The sequence below is a fragment of the Muntiacus reevesi genome, chromosome 16, assembly GCF_963930625.1.
Source record: "Muntiacus reevesi chromosome 16, mMunRee1.1, whole genome shotgun sequence".
NCBI lineage: Eukaryota > Metazoa > Chordata > Mammalia > Artiodactyla > Cervidae > Muntiacus > Muntiacus reevesi.
In genome coordinates, this window is record NC_089264.1 from 20,537,761 (window position 1) to 20,554,848 (window position 17,088).

At 37.6% G+C, this 17,088-nt stretch overlaps 1 pseudogene; it reads right to left on the minus strand.

Annotated features, from left to right (window-relative positions):
• Nucleotides 1–16,423: 16,423 nt before the first annotated feature.
• Nucleotides 16,424–16,523, minus strand: LOC136148200 (U6 spliceosomal RNA; annotated as a pseudogene).
• Nucleotides 16,524–17,088: the final 565 nt, after the last annotated feature.

A 17,088-nucleotide genomic window follows, 5' to 3' on the forward strand; every position in this document is an offset into this window, starting at 1 on the left:
TCCTATTTCTCTGTCCTGGCTAAGGGACCTCCATCTTCTCATTCTAAACATTAAAATCTCAGGTCTCTTAATTGTTCTTACTAGCAGAATGAGAGAATGGAAATAATCAAGGCCTAGGATTTTAACTTTAATTGAGCACCAAGTCCCACAGACTCTATCTCTTAAATATGTCTTGACTTTATCTTCTTATAGTGACTTCCACTCTCAGAGCCTTAGTTCAAACTACTCAGACTACAACTGTTTGCTAATTTGTCTTCTTGCCTACATTCATTCCTTCTAGTAAATCCTTCAAATTGTTGTCAGACAGTTATCTCTAAAATTTAACTAGGATTGTTGTCACACTTGTGTTAAAATGCTTGAATCTCTTCCTAACACTCACATGTCTAAAACATTGTGTTTTCATCCCCAAAATCTAATGAGTTCAAACTCTTTAAAATGGCTAGTAAGATCCTTGGTACTCTAACTACTGTGTGAATCTGCAATCTCAGACTCCTCTGAAATTGGTGAATCACACACAAAAAATCCAAAATACAGGCCACGCTCCACAGTGAATATGCTGCTCATTTTGTCCCTTAAGTCCTCCTCCATCCTTTGAATTTGTGATGAGCTCCCAATGCCATTCTCTGTTTAAGTGAAGCATTCTTTTTCTGTGATACACCCTTACATTCTCTTCTCATGTGACACAGAACACATTCAATCAAATGCTCTATAGCATTCTTCAGACTCCCTTATTGCACCTACACCAGAGGGGGTTGCAATGACTGTTTTACATATATCTCTGCTAGATGATGAACTCCCTATGATAAGAACTATGTCTTTGTCTTCAAAGCAACATCATCTAGAAGAGGGAACTGTCTCATACATAACACTTAAAAACTCTTATTAGTTGAATGAGTGATTACACAACTAACAACTGTATATACAATTGATCTTGATGTGATTTGCAAAACAATATTCAACATATCATTTTGAAGGAGCACCTACATTATTTTGGTCTGTAATGAACACATGCATGTGCGTGCTAAGTTGCTTCAGTCGTGTCCAACTCTTTGTAACCCCATGGACTGTAACTCACCAGGCTCCTCTGTCCATGGAATTCTCTAGGCAAGAATACTGGAGTGCATTGCCATGCCCTCCTCCAAGGGATCTTCTCAACTGAGGGATCAGACGCCTGTCTCTTATGTCTCCTGCATTGGCAGGCAGGGTCTTACCACTAGGGCCACCTGGAAACGATGTTGAACAAATGACCAAATATTTTATTTCTTTTGAACAATCATTTTGTAAAATCACTCCCCTCTGACAGACTACTTTTATTTCAAGGAATCTGTGAGCTAAGGCATTATAAATGAATTAAGCCTCCATCTAGAGTTTCATCTTCCACAATCCCAGCAAGAAAATACAACTTTTTTTTCTTTTTTTTTTTCATTTATTTTTATTAGTTGGAGGCTAATTAGTTTACAATATTGTAGTGGTTTTTGTCATACATTGACATGAATAAGTCATGGATTTACATGTATTCCCCATCCCGATCCCCCCTCCCACCTCCCTCTCCACCCGATTCCTCTGGGTCTTCCCAGTGCACCAGGCCCGAGCACTTGTCTCATGCATCCAGCCTGGGCTGGTGATCGGTTTCACCCTAGATAATACAATTTATAAATGTACATATAGTTTAAATTTCACTCAGTTACCTATTTACATAAACTTCCTTTACAAAAACATCACAAATGAACTTGAGACACAAAAATATAGGTAGTTTTCTCCCAAAAACATAGGTCCATAAACTCTAGGTAATTTGGTTGCCATTTTCACTGTGTGGGATTTTCAGGGTTGTCATTTTCAATAAATGGCCTCTTGTATTTCATCCTTATCTATTTTATATCTTATGTCCTAATGCAACACAAGTCAAAAAATAGTAATTAAGCTTGTTCTGATAAGCTATTTGCATAGTGAGCTGTTATCATCTGAAATAAAAAAGAATTTCCATGACTTAAGGGCAGCCATAGAATTTATGTTAATAGTCTTAGAAACATGATTATTGATACTTCAGGCAATGCAGATGTCTTAGGTTGTTTATATTAAAGTTCTGATGCCTAGTTCCACCTGGCCTTATATTTGATCTGTTTCAGCAATAACAAATATACCCACTAATATCAACATTTGGCTGAATAATCTGAGTTGTAATTTACCCTATTTGGTTCTGTAACTGTCCTAAGTCATCGCTTTCTCCCTCTGGCATCACAGCAACCTCATTTCTCTTCTCATTTCATTAATACTCACAGACAGGCATTTGTAGGATTTATGGCTCATTTCCTGTCTACTACCATTTGCCTTGTGTCTTTTTTTCTTAATCTTCACTCATTTTTGTGTATCTTTTCCCATCTGAGGTACAATTCTAGGATGCTGAGATTTTTAAATCTTCCCAACATGCTAATCCAATCTTAAAACGTCTGTCCTTCTGTTTTTGAAATCTTTACTCAGTGAAGAAGCCATATCAATTATTCTTTCAAATCCTAATTCTTCTTAATTTCTTTCCTTCATCAACTTTATTTCATATTTTTCATTTATGATAGTAAAAACGTCTCAGAAAAAAACATTCTCTATTTTGTTTCTTTTCTTCTCTGGATTTTCCGGACTCTTTTTGGTGAATAACAGGATGGTCTCTCTGCGTCCTTCTCCCAGTGTCAGCCCCATCTTTTCCCCTTCAGTTTTCAGAGTTTCTTATAGCTTACTTGAATGCATTACTTTAGTAGATCTTCATTTTGGGAGGATAATTCCATGAGAAATTCCAGAATATCTAACAGACAATGAATACACATCATATAGATATTAACTAAAGTAAAGTAACCGTGGGTTTTCTTAATTGAGATCCACAGGAAGAGATATCTGAATAAACATTTGCCGAGTGTAGTAAAAACGTGTGATGTCAGAGCTGTGAGTTGCAGTTTTATTTGGAGACATAATGAGGACTACAGCCTAGGAGACTGCCTGCCAGAGAGTTCTGAGGGACTGCTCCCAAGAAGTGGATGGAAGTTAGTTTAGACATGATTTTGTCGAAGGCGTGCATGCACTCAAGCACACAGCTCTGTGGAAGGTTACTGACAGTCACAAGGCATGGATACCTCAGTTAATGGCTTCAGAGTTTTCCTAGTAGAAGAAGATGGAAGAACCCAAGTTCGTAAAAATCTCCCGAAATATTTCTAACTAATTAAGGGCCTGTTTTGCCTCTTTTCCCAGAGCACAAAGCGCCTCATTCTGATTTTTTTGCCCTGAATTCCTCTCAAAACGTGTTGTAGGTCAGTGACTGCAGGGCCTAATGACATGATTCTTATAGAACTGGAGAGCGGGCAATATTATCTTCTAATATTATTATTCACATGTACATAAAATTGTGTATACAACAAAAAACACTATTGGAATTCAGAATGAAAACTTTAAAATGTCCAATTTTATATGTATTTTAAAATCGACTTCAGAAATACTCCTTCTTAAATTTTCAAGGTTGAAAATATTACACCCTTGACTTTCAAAGGCTTTCTAGTAAAGTGCACATTTTCTGTGAAAGCTGTACCATCTTTTTCACCATCTTTATATAATGTACTGAATTTTACATAACAAAATGATGTATTAAGCTCAATTCAATGTGGTAAACTAAGATGGTTTTATTCTTAGAAGAACTAGTGTTTTCTTCAACCAATGTCTCAGCTTAAATACTTCAATTAATGTCACTTTCAGAGAGTTCCAGGGACCCAGATTTTCCTTGACCACAGAGTTAATATATTTCTAAACTGAATGATTCACTAGATGCTACTTTGCCAGGTTTTATGAAGAATTTTTTTAATATTAATATTCACAGTGAAAAATTTTTACTGACCGTGGTACATTATTTGCCAAAAGCACCTCCTCCTTGACTGGCTCTCTTTTTCTGTAAAAAAGACAAAATAGCTCTTCACAACAAAGTTGCCCTTCTCATGAATAGCATACTCCTCAGTCAACTAAATAAGAAGAAAGAGGAACAAGGAGGAGAAAGCACATTTCTTAAAAGCGCATTGATTACTTCTTGGGAGTCTTATTTTATTTAGCATTCAGATTCATCACATTGTTATATCTAATTCTTTAAACACTTGAGCAGATTTCTTTTAACTAAAACCAAATGCACTTATTTAGTTTTGATCAAAATTGTAGAATGGAAATAAATATAAGCTGTAGACACTAAGTTTTTAGTAATTAAACAGATTTTTGGAGGTGAAGGATGCTAAGTGTGGTACCCAGTGAATACTAGCTGTAATTAGAAAAGAGACTGCTAACTACCCACAAACTAATTTCATAGGGTGTATGACATAAATAAAGATCCTTTGGTCTATGTTTGGGTCCTCAATCTTGGAGGACAGATATATTGACTTGATCACCTCAGGAATGCTGAATGAGCCTAATTAAACCTGAGGCCTACATATTTATCAAAATCTGAATATATGAATGTACAAGAAGAAATACAACCATCAAGCGGGTCAGATATTCATATCAGTAGAGCCATTTTCAGTTTCTCATTTAAGAAAAACTATGAGAAGTCAAATAATTAGATTATTTGGTAATCCAGAAACTGGCCTAAGAGATTTGACCCAAAAAGTAATGTGATGTTAATGCTTAGCTTCCCTGAGGTCTGATAATCTGATTTCTCTACATGCATCAGAGAAATATATCATTAAATATATAAAGAGACTGAATATATATATATAATATATATAAATATATAAAAAATATATATATAAATATATAAAAAGACATCAGCATTTCAATGCATTCTTGCTCTTGGAAAATGCTGGGAAAGAATTTGAGAAAATATCACTGTCACCATCACTACCAACTCTCCATCTACCCTACCCTGGTTTTTTCGTGTGTGTGTTTTAACCCATTTCACTTTAATGGGCCTTTTATTTGTACAAAAGTTTGTACTACAATGCTGCCAAATTTCTTGGAGTTTTCAAAATGGAAATTACTTCACTGTAAAGTGTTCTATCCTCTCATCCTTGTCTGCACTCCTCTCTCTCTCTTTCTCTCTGTATAACTTGATCCATCACGTGTCATAATTGAATTTTCAGACAGGTGGGGCATCTTGCCTGTATTAATCCTCCAACAATGAAAACGTTTTAAAAATAAGACTGGGTCATTATATTGTTAACTATGACACTCTCATATGTGCCTGGAGGTTGTTTAACAACAGAATTTGAAAAGTCTCCTGCTCAAGACTTCTTGCTAGTTGGGAGATTCCCTCATGGGTAAAGCAAGCGCTAAGGCTTCCCAGGTGGCACCGGTGGTAAAGAACCTGCCTGCCAAAGCAGGAGACACAAGAGATTTCAGCTTAATCCCTGGATGGGGAAGGTCCCCCGGAGGAGGAATGGCAACCACTCCAGCATTCTCGCCAGGATAATCCCGTGGACAGAGGAGCAGAGGAGCCTGGCGTGGGGTCACAGAGCGTCAGACACAGCTGAGCTGAGCCTCTGAGCACAAGTTTTCTCAAGAGTTCGTTCCACCACCAGGATGCCTGGACTCTTTTATTTATTTATTTTTTTTCATTTTTTAAAATTAGTTGGAGGCTAATTACTTTACAATATTGTAGTGGTTTTTGTCATACACTGACATGAACCAGCCATGGATTCTTAAATCAACTCTCACATGACTCTTTCGGGAGCTGCATAAGGATCTCAATCCTTATGAAGGGAAAAGAATCTTTCTTCTCACTCTGGATAAAGTTACAAGAAAATTTAAGACCCATTTTCCCATTCTTGTATTAAGTGATGAAAATTTTACACTGATGATTAAATCAAAAAGTAATATATTTTTTATTTTGACTAAGTATGTATTGGGAAGTAGAATAATTAAGCTATATAAATATCCTTAGATGAACCAAATCAAATATTCATAAATGAGAAATATATTTGGCATTAAAATACTTGAAAATTAGTAGAAATCTTTATTCATACTTTCTAATATATGTCAGACTTCATTCTCAATGTTTCTCCCAGATATTATAGAAACGGAATGAAATACCTTATGCCTAATTTTCAGTCACTAAGTCATGTCTCACTCTTTGTGACCCCACAGACTGCAGCATGCCAGGCTTCCCTGTCCATCACTGTCTGCCGGAGTTTGCTCAGACTCATGTCCATTGAGTCAGTGATGCTATCTAACCATCTCATCCTTGCTGCCCCCTTCTCATTTTGCCTTCAATCTTTCCCAGCATTAGGGTCTTTTTGAAGAGTTGGCTCTTTGTATCAGGTGGCCAAAGTACTGGAGATAGAGCTTCAACATCAGTCCTTTCAATGCATACAATGGAAAAATCAATATACCTACAAAATCTACATACATTTTCCACCTAAGGAAAAATTAAAATAAAATTCTGTGGGATTTTGTTAGGTTTAGGGATGCAGTGGGAGGTGAAATGCAGGATCTTCAGCATTCATTCTCTTTGTGGTGCTAAACAGTAGTATTACCACGAGAGGGCAGTGTGTGACTGAAAAATAAAATAACCATACACTTCCTTGAAGACAAAGTTATTTATCAACAGTATACATCTTGTCAATAAACAGCTTGAGCTTCATTGCTGACCTTGCTAAATTTTCCTCTGTTTTGGTGAGTTTTATTTGATGCCTATAGTATCAGTGATCCAAAGATGTGGTTACTAAGCAGGTATGTTTTGTGTAGGCAGACTTATTCCTCTTCTTTAAAGCTGTTGCTCTCTCTGACTTGGCACTCCTTGCCTTTGACATTCACTTAAGTTCAACCAAGAAATAATGTCTCAGGTTGCTACCACATGCCATACACTTTGACCTATTCTTGTATATATTTGAAGCAGGTACAGTCCTTCTCCAAGCATTAGTGTGCCTTATAATGCCCCCAAACCACTTAGAACCTCCTGTGATTGTCCCATAGGAGGGATAATCAAATCCTACATTGATTCTATTATTGCTCCTTTCTTTCACCCCAAACCCATGTGTTCTAATCTCATAGTTCATTTATTGCTAAGAAATTGGTATACCTACATATGAATATAACAAGGACTAAAATGATTGATAGATCTGATAGAATGCCTGAAGAACTATGGAAGGAGGTTTGTGACATTGTACAGAAGGCAGTGATCAAGGCCATCCCCAAGAAAACAAAATGCAAAAAGACAAAATGGTTGTCTGAGGAGGGCTTACAAAGAGCTGAGAAAAGAATAGAAGTTAAAGGCAAAGCAGAAAAGGAAAGATATACCATCTGAATGCAGAGTTCCAGAGAATAGCAAGGAGAGATAAGAAAACCTTCCTCAGTAATCAATACAAAGAAATAGAGGAAAACAATAGAAGGGAAAGACTAGCGATTTCTTCAAGAAAACTAGAGATACCAAGGGAACATTTCATGCAAAGATGGGCACAATAAAGGACAGAAATGGTATGGACCTAACAGAAGCAGAAGATATTAAGAAGAGGTGACAAGAATACACAGAAGAACTATACACAAAAGATCTTCATGACCCATATAACCACGATGGTGTGATCACTCACCTAGAGCCAGACATCCTGGAATGCAAAGTCAAATAGGCCTTAGGAAGCATCACTATGAACAAAGTTAGTGGAGGTGATGGAATTCCAGTTGAATTATTTCAAATCCTAAAACATGATGTTGTGAAAGTGCTGCACTCAATATGCCAGCAAATTCGGAAAACTCAGCAGTGGTCACAGGACTGGAAAAGTCCAGGTTCCATTGCCATCCCAAAGAAAGGCAATGCCCAAGAATGTTCAAACTACTAAACAATTGCACTCATCTCACACGCTAGCAAAGTAATGCTCAAAATTCTCCAAGCCAGGCTTCAACAGTACATGAACCGAGAACTTCCAGATGTTCAAGCTGGATTTAGAAAAGGCAGAGGAACCAGAGATCAAATGACCAACATGTGTTGAATCATTGAAAAAGCATTTGAGTTCCAGAAAAATATCTACTTTTGCCTTTTTGACTATGCCAAAGCTTTTGACTGTGTGGATCACTACAAACTGTGGAAAATTCTTAAAGAGATGAGAATAACAGACCACCTTCCCTGCCTTCTGAGAAACCTGTATGCAGGTCAAGAATCAGTAGTTAGAACTGGACATGGAACAACGGACTTGTTCCAAATTGAGAAAGGGGTACGTCAAGGCTGTATACTGTCACGCTGCTTATTTAGCTTCAATGTAGAGTACATCATGAGAAATGCCAAGCTGGATAAAGCACAAGCTGGAGTCAAGTTTGCCAGGACAAATATAAAAAAACCTCAGATATGCCAATGACATCACCCTTACAGCAGAAAATAAAGAGGAACTAAAGAGCCTCTTGATGAAAATGAAAGAGGAGAGTGAAAAAGTTGGCTTAAAACTCAACATTCAGAAAACTAAGATCATGGCATCCGGTCCAATCACCTCATGCCAAATAGATGGGGAAACAGTGGAAACAGTGAGAGACTTTATTTTGGGGGCTCCAAAATCACTGCAGGTGGTGAGTGCACCCATGAAATTAAAAGACCCTTGCTCCTTGGAAGAAAAGCACAGCACAGACAGCATATTAAAAAGCAGAGACATTGCTTTACCAACAAAGGTCTGTCTAGTCAAAGCTATGGTTTCTCCAGTAGTCATGTATGGATGTGAGAGTTGGACCATAGAGAAAGCTGAGAGCCGAAGAAATGATGCTTTTGAACTGTGATGTTGGAGAAGACTCTTGAGAGTCCTTTGGACTGCAAGGAGATCGAACCAGTCAATCCTAAAGGAAATCAGTCCTAAATAATCTTTGGAATGACTGATGCTGAAGCTGAAGCTCCAATACTTTGGCCACATGATGCAAAGAACTGACTCATTGGAAAAGACCCTGATGGTCGGAAAGATTGAAGGCAGGAGGAGAAGGGGATGACAGAGGATGAGATGTTTGGATGGCATCACCCACTCAATGGACATGGGTTTGAGCAAGCTCCAGGAGTTGGTGATGGATAGGGATGCCTGGTGTGTTGCAGTCCATGGGGTCACAGAGTTGGATACAACTGAGCGACTGAACTGAAATGACCTGAAAATGATTTTCATGTTAGAATTTATTCTTGTAATGCATTTGGTTTTCTCAAAATGCATTTGCATGTTAGAATTTATTCTTGTAAATGACTAATAATGCATTTATTTAATATTTGCATTTTATTTGACAATTTCTCTTTAGCTAATATTTTTAAATGTTGTACATGTGCCCAGCACTGCATGTGTAAGGTGATCCTGGACTTAATCCTGTAAGTACTACAATTATTTCCAATTTACAGCTCAAGTTAGGGATAAGGGTCTATTTTTCAACATTTAGACAGTTAAGAACCACGAGGTGTTATGCTTTGGCTATTTTGAGATCATTGTGCAAATAAGTGGCAGAACTAGTTCCTGACACTAGAGTTAGAAATACCTACCTCCCAGGTTTTTTCTATAAATGTCAACTTAAGTCATCTAAATTGAAGCCCATAGTGATCTCTGAAGTGCTAGGCAGATATTAGATATATTAATATCTAATATTAATATTAATATGATCTAATTAATACCCAATATTAATATCTGATTAATATCTAATATTAATATTAGGTATGTTAATATTTAAACCTAATATCTAAACATAATATTAATATTGGGTATATTAATATCTAATTAGTATCAATATTAATATTAATCTAATTAATATCTAATATAAATATTAGATATATTAATGTTTAAACACAAAGCCCTGTCCATATACTCATATGCTTACTAGATCAATTAATTAGCTCATCAAATATGTAACTTACTGTCAGGATCTGAGGATACAAAAATGACTAAAACTGAACTCCTCAAGGCATGTTAATAACACATGGAAACTGAATGAGGAGATTGTCCTTTTTGTGATAATCTTAATGAGGTAAAACAGAATAAGTTATACACATCAAATATCTCATGTACACAAGTGCTAATTTGAAGACAGAAGTTGTACTGAACACAAACATACTGCTTTCTGGCTGGAAATGAAAAGCCCACGCAAAACAGCCCTCTTTTCCGGTGGCTGAGAGTAAGTAGTCGCAACTAGAAAAGGAAATTAAAACAATGGGAAATCACTATATACATATTACAATGGCTAAAATAAAATGCATTAACAACACCAAATACCAGCAAGGATGTGGAGAAAGTGGCCCTCTGACACGTTATTGGTGGGAATGCAAACCGGTGCAGCAATCCCGGAAAGTCAGCTAATACTTCCTTACAAACTAAGCATGCAGCTACCGTATGACCTAGAAATTGTGCTCCTAGGCATTTGTCACAGGGAATTGAACACTGAAAACCTGTTCACAAATGTCTATAGAAACATTATTATTCAGTTCAGTTCAGTTCAGTAGCTCAGTCGTGTCCGACTCTTTGCGACCCCATGAATCGCAGCACGCCAGGCCTCCCTGTCCATCACCAGCTCCCGGAGTTTACTCAAACTCATGCGCATAGAGTCAGTGATGCCATCCAGCACGTTATCATTACCAGCCCCCAAATGGTAGTAATTCAGATGCCCTTCAGTAGGTAAGTACCTCAACAAACTCACAGATCTAGGGTACGACTTAGCAACAAAGGGAACAAAATACTGACAGAAACACAAGCCACAATCTGTATGGATTTCCAAGGAGACACTCCATGAGGGAAAAAAAAAAAAAAAGTTCACAAAAGATTAAATAATTATTCCGTTTATATTGGAAGTAGCAAGTTATAGAAATGGGGGACAGATTACTAACAGCGGTTAATAACGGGTTAATCAGGGGATGGGAGATATACGGGGGTGGATGAGAAGAAAGTGGATGTGACTCTGCAACAGCTACGTGAAGGGTACTCCATGGTGACGGAACGTTCTCTGTCTGGACCACACTGACATTACACAGCGCTGGTTGGATAAAGCGCTAACGTTCTGCAAGAATTTACCATTAGGTGTAACTGGGTAAGGGACGCATGGAATCTCTCTCAAGTATTTCTGACAACTGCACACAAATCTGCAAGTATCTGAAAAACAAAAAGGTTAGTTAAAAACAAAAATTAACTAACTGGTCTGGGTATTTCTTATCTGAACCCTCTCTCTTGGGTAAGAGAAACACATTACGTAGAAAACAAGGAATATTTCAAGAGTAGGAAAAGATGAAGCCAAGAATTGAAGGGAAAGCTGTGAAAGTGCCAGGTCCTGGGGAACAGAAAAAAGAATCACTGTGAACTAGAAAGGGGGTGTGTTATCAAGATGACAGATGTTTCCAGACTAGACCACCTCTCCTTCAACGGAGGAGACCAGACCTCAGAAAGGGACAGTGCCCTGATGCCCCCAGGGAAACTCAGGACGAGACACTGGGATTGGGGTTCCGAGGAGACTCCTGAGCCTAAATTGGGGGCAGAGAAAAGCCAGCAAAAGCTTCCAAAGGACCGTTCTCGAGTGGACAATGAGCATGAGCAGGTCCGTGAGGACTGGCAGTACCAACAAGCACAAGAAATTCCTAATACCTTCTGGACTTTTTGAAGATCCCAGACCCACTGCACACATTTTGGGTGGGGAGGGAAATAAGGAGAGGGAAACTGGATTTCCTATACATACCACACTGACAGGAACTAAGAACCTGATTTCAGTTTATTTCAGAAAAGTAAGGCAAGTGAGTATTTTGCAGTTGCTGTTGAGGTTGTTCTTATCCTCCAGAACCATGCAGTAAAACTCCTATCCACCAGTAGGTGTCACAAAATTTTTTCTTACTGCACAAGGGGCGATTTGGATTTGTGCAATTTCCAGAATCATATCTTCTTTCCTTTATCTGGAGTAAATAGCCTGGATCACTTTGACAAAATGGCTAGAGGATTTTTAAAGGCAAGATTTCCTATCTTAATTCTGATAATCCCAAACTGGATATTTTTACATTCTAGAAAGAGTGAGGGTTTCTATTTACTGTGTGATTTCTTTCAAATGCCTTTGGATAAACTGGAATGACCATATGCTTATTAGCAATGGGACTGTGCCTAAGATAATTAGACAAACAGAAGGATTAAAAGAAAATTATATACAGATAATGGGCATCCAAACTATTATGCTTTCCAGAGGTGAATAAGGTATATGTAGATACCAAACCATTTCTTACTCTATTAGTAATCCAATTCTATATATTTTAATATTAAACCTCTATAAAATGTTAACAGAATAAAGTTATCCTGTTACGTTTTCAGGCACAAGTGAACACTTTCTGTAGTTTTTATGATGATGCTTACTTACCCTTTGAAGTTGAAATTACTCCCAAATTAATCCCAACTGGTGGACACTTTTTCCCACATGGAGGACAAGAAATTTTCTTATTATTCTGAGTTCCCTAGCAACCAGACTTGCCTGTTTTAGACTTACTTTGAGAATTGTAGTGGGCAAATAATACACATGCATGCTCAGTTGCTCAATCATGTCTCACTTTTTGTGACCCCATGGACTGTAGCCCACCAGGCTCCTCTGTCCATGGGATTCTCTAGGCAAGAATACTGAAGTGGGTTGCCACTTCCTACTCCAGGGGATCTTCCCAATCCAGGGATCAAACCCATGTTGCCTGCATCTTCTGCCTTGGCAGGTGGATTCTTTACCATTGAGTCATCTAGGAAACCCAATAATACTGTCCCTCCAAAATTCATGTCTACTCATAACCTCAGAATGTCACCTTATTTGAAAATACGATCTTTACAGATGTAATTATTTAAGTTATAGTCAGGTCACACTAGATTAGTGTGAGTCCAAAGTCTAGTGTCCCTAAAAGACTAGTGTCCCTAAAAGAAAATTCAGGGAATATACAGTCACATAGGAAGAAGGTCTGTGAAGACAGGGGCAGGGAGTAAAGTGAGTACAGCTATAGCCAAGGATACCAAGGCCTGCCAGTAACCACCAGAAGCCCAGAAGAGGCAAGCAAAGTTTCTCCCCTAAAGCCTTCAGAGGAGCCTCATCTTGATGGCTCCTTGATTTCAAGCTTCTAGCTCCCAGAATTGATGGATTCCATTACTATTATTTCCTGTCACCAATTTGTGAAAATTTATGAACATGGCCCTAGAGACTAATAAACAATCAATCTTCAGCTTCTTTTACTTGGTGAGAAAATGTCTGGATGTTTGATTTAAAACAGAATACTCACTTTTGTTCTCCATGGGGCATGCTGCCTTACGATGCTTTGAGGAAAAGCCAGGTGGCTCTCCAATTGTTTTTTCAGCCAAGTAAGAGAGAAGCTGTTAAATAAGTGAATGGATTTTTAAATCATTCTGTGACCTTCATGTTAAAAAGAAAAATTGATTTCCTCGACTCTGAATCACACTAGCACGAACTGCTGTTGATTAGGGAGACTGTGGTAACAGAAAAAGAGACGATCAACTGAGAACTGGATAAAGACGAAACATCCAACCTAACTCCATCTTATTTTCCAGTAGGGCTTCCACCCTAACTCGCTTGTGAAATTAGTGACTCTGGTATTTAAAAAAATATTCTAGTATTATTGCTACATTTATTTGTGCAATACCATTTTCTTTGGGGAAGGGGTAAAAATGAAATTGTCAATATGTGGTCATATTTTGTTGAACCAGGAATGATAAGATTTTATGGACACTACCACTATATTCTGGGCAGCCCCATGGCTCAGTGGTAAAGAATCTGTCTGCCAATGCAAGAGACACAGGCTTGATCCCTGGGTCAAGAAGATCCCCTAAAAGAGGAAATGGCAACCCAATTCAGTATTCTTGCCTGAAAAATCCCACTGACAGAAAAGCTTGACATTCTACAGTCCAAAAGGGTGCAAAGAGACAGACACAGCTGAGTGAGCACACCATTACATTCCAAGAATAATTTATTGTAAAAATATAAGTAGGATGACATTGGAATGGAGCTCAAAGGGAGATTTGGAGACTAGGTAGAAATAAAATTAGAATTAAGAGGGCTTTTTCATTCTTACTTATTTAATTATTTATGCATTTATTTATTTTTGATTTGTTTATAAGATCTATTTACATTTAGTTAAAACAAGGTAGCCAATTGAATATCCTCGTCTCTTTATTTTAGCTGCTCAGTCGTGTCTGACTCTCTTTGACCTCATAGACTGTAGTCCGCCAGGCTCCTCTGTCCATGGGATTCTCCAGGCAGGAATACTGGAGTGGGCAGCCATTCTCTCTCCAGGGGATCTTCCCAATACAGGAATCAATCGAACCTGGGTCTCCCTCACTGCAGGCAGATTCTTTACCATCTGAGCCACCAGGGAAGCCCATCCTCAGCCTTAACCCTTTAGAAAACTTAGCCTGGCACATAAGACTGGTTTTCTAGTGGAAAAGCAGGGGAAACATCATGGTAATTCTGCTCAACCTGGCTAGGTCACACCCCAGTGGAAACAGCCAACAATCCTTGGCTGGAGACTATATCTTGGTGGAAAGAAAATGGAGAAAGGAACAGGGTTTCTCAACCCCCTTCATCACCATCTTTCCCAGTTGCTGCCCACAGCTTGCTCCTCAGGCTGAGGACTTAACACCTCGCCAGTCCACCATGGAAGGACACAGTATCTACATAAATGAAGAAAGCATTTTCTTGTAGATTTGCTCTAATTATGAGATTTTTCAAGATTTCTGACATGTCTCATTATATAACTTATTACAGGCCTTCAAAAAATTAATTCATTAAAAAAACTCAAAGGAAAGAAGAACATAAATTATTCAGCTTAGCATTATAACAGTTTGTACTGTTAAGGAATTAAAGTTTATTGATGTTGCTAGAGTCATGTTCACAAATGACAAAGAGCTTGAAGAACAGGGTGTACTTTAAATAGAGTTGTAATGTTAAAATTGTGTTGGAATAATACTCTTGGCTGAGACTTAACAAATTGAGGTTTGCATTTTCAAGTCAGACAAGGTCATAGAAAATAGTCACCCAGTCACCCTTCCAATTTATATTCCCCTGTTCTTACTCTCATCTATTATAAAACACTAATTTTCCATGGATCAATATATTCCAAGGAATCTTGAGGGAAAATAAGTCACTTAGAAGGGAACTAGTCATGGCATAAAGTAGCAGAGGTTGTATCCCTAGATACCATTATTTTTCTGAGGTCCTTCAACCAGGTCCGTAGGTACATGCATAGCTGCGTGTGTATGTGTTAATGTGTGCATTTCTGTGTATGCATCTGTATCACTGCAAAGAAAAAACTGTTGCACAAAGAAGGAAATATAAAATATAAGCTATGCACTTCATTTAATTTTTTATTACATATCTTCTTGGCTCAATCTTCCACTAGGATCAGAACTCCATGAACAGAGGGCTCAATCTGCTATGTCACCATTTTAGAGTCAAAGAATAAAACAATAACCATCATTCAAAGCCTGTAGTTTACATTAGAGTTCACTCTTTTTTAAAATTTTATCAGATTGTAGTTGATTTACAATGTTAAGTGTTAAGAGTACAGCATAGTGATTCAGTGATACATATACATATATTCACTCTTTTTTAGATTTTTTTCCCCACATAAGTCATTATATAACACTGAGCAGAGCTCCCTGTACTACACAGTAAGGTCCTTATTAGTTATATATTTTGTATATAAAAGCAAAATGTGTGTGTGTGTCAACACCAATCTCCCAATTTATCCCTCCTAGCCTCCTTTCCCTTCTGGTAATGATAATTTGTTTTCTACAGCTGTGAGTCTATTTCTGTTTTCCAAATAAGTTCATTTGTACCATTCTTGGTGTTATATGTTGTGTGGATTTTTATGAATGTAGTGGCATGTATTCTACAGAATAGTTTCACTGCTTTAAAAAACCCCTGTGTTCCTTCCTCCCGTCTAACCACTGGCAACCATTGATCTTTTTATTTTATTTTTTTAGCTATCTCTATAGTTTTGTCTTTTCTAGAATGTCTTACAGCTGGATCCATGATAGTATGTGGTCTTTAAGATTGGCTTCTTTCACTTACTAATATGCATTTAAACTTCCTCTGTGTCTCGTCGTGGCTTGATAGCTCGCTGAATAGCGCTCCATTGTCTGGATGGACCAGTTTATCCATTCACCTACTGAAGTTCTACGACTAAAACTGTTATAAATATCCACCTGCAGGTTTCTATCTTGGCATAAGTTTTCCACTCACTTGGGCAAATACCAAGGAATGTGATTTCTGGATCTTATGGTAGGTATATGTTTACTTTTATAAAAAACTGCCAAACAGTCTTTCAAGGGGGTTGTACCATTTTGCACTCCCACCAGCATGATTATATTTTCTCTGTTGCTCCACATTCTTGCCAGCATTTGATGTTACAGTGTTTTGGATTTTAGTTATTCTAATGTCTATGTCTTGGAAACAATCTCATTTTTAAAAAATTTTCCAATTCCCTAATGATGTATGATGCATCTTTTCATACTGGTGGGAAAATATGAAATGTATCACAAATTTACATCATCTTTGCAAAGGACATGCTAATCTCTGTATGATTCTAATTTTGGCATATGTGCTTCCAAGGTGAGTACTGCCCTTTCTTTTGATTCCCAAGTTGAAGAATGTAATGGCTAAAACAAACATGTAACCATGAGATAAATTGGAGTATGCCATTGACTTCAGTGTCTTGTCTATTTCTATAAAATATATATGAGATCAGACTTGTGAATTGAGAAGGAACAAGAAACACCAAGAAATGCAGAAGAGAAAAAAAAAAAAAACAGTAGGAAGGATGTGTACTTTCAGACAGAACCACAAAGGCACCCTAGTTTCAACATGTGCAGACAAAACAAGGCAGGTTTTTAGCAGAAAGTGAAAAATAAAAATGGGGGCAGTGAAGCAATTAGAACTAACTTTAGAAACATGTTGGAAGTTTTCTTCCAACATTTTACTTTCACCTTTTCCTCCTGCTTAAGCCTGTTTACAAAGAGCTTAGAAAAACAGTGTGACTCCACACTTGTTAAAAAAAAAAGTAATCAAGCTGTTTAAAAATTTTTAAACTCAAAATTGTGCACCTGTATTTTAAGATGTGTAGGATTCCAGGTGGCGCAGTGGTAAAGAATCCACCTGCCAATGTAGGAGATGCAAGAAACACAG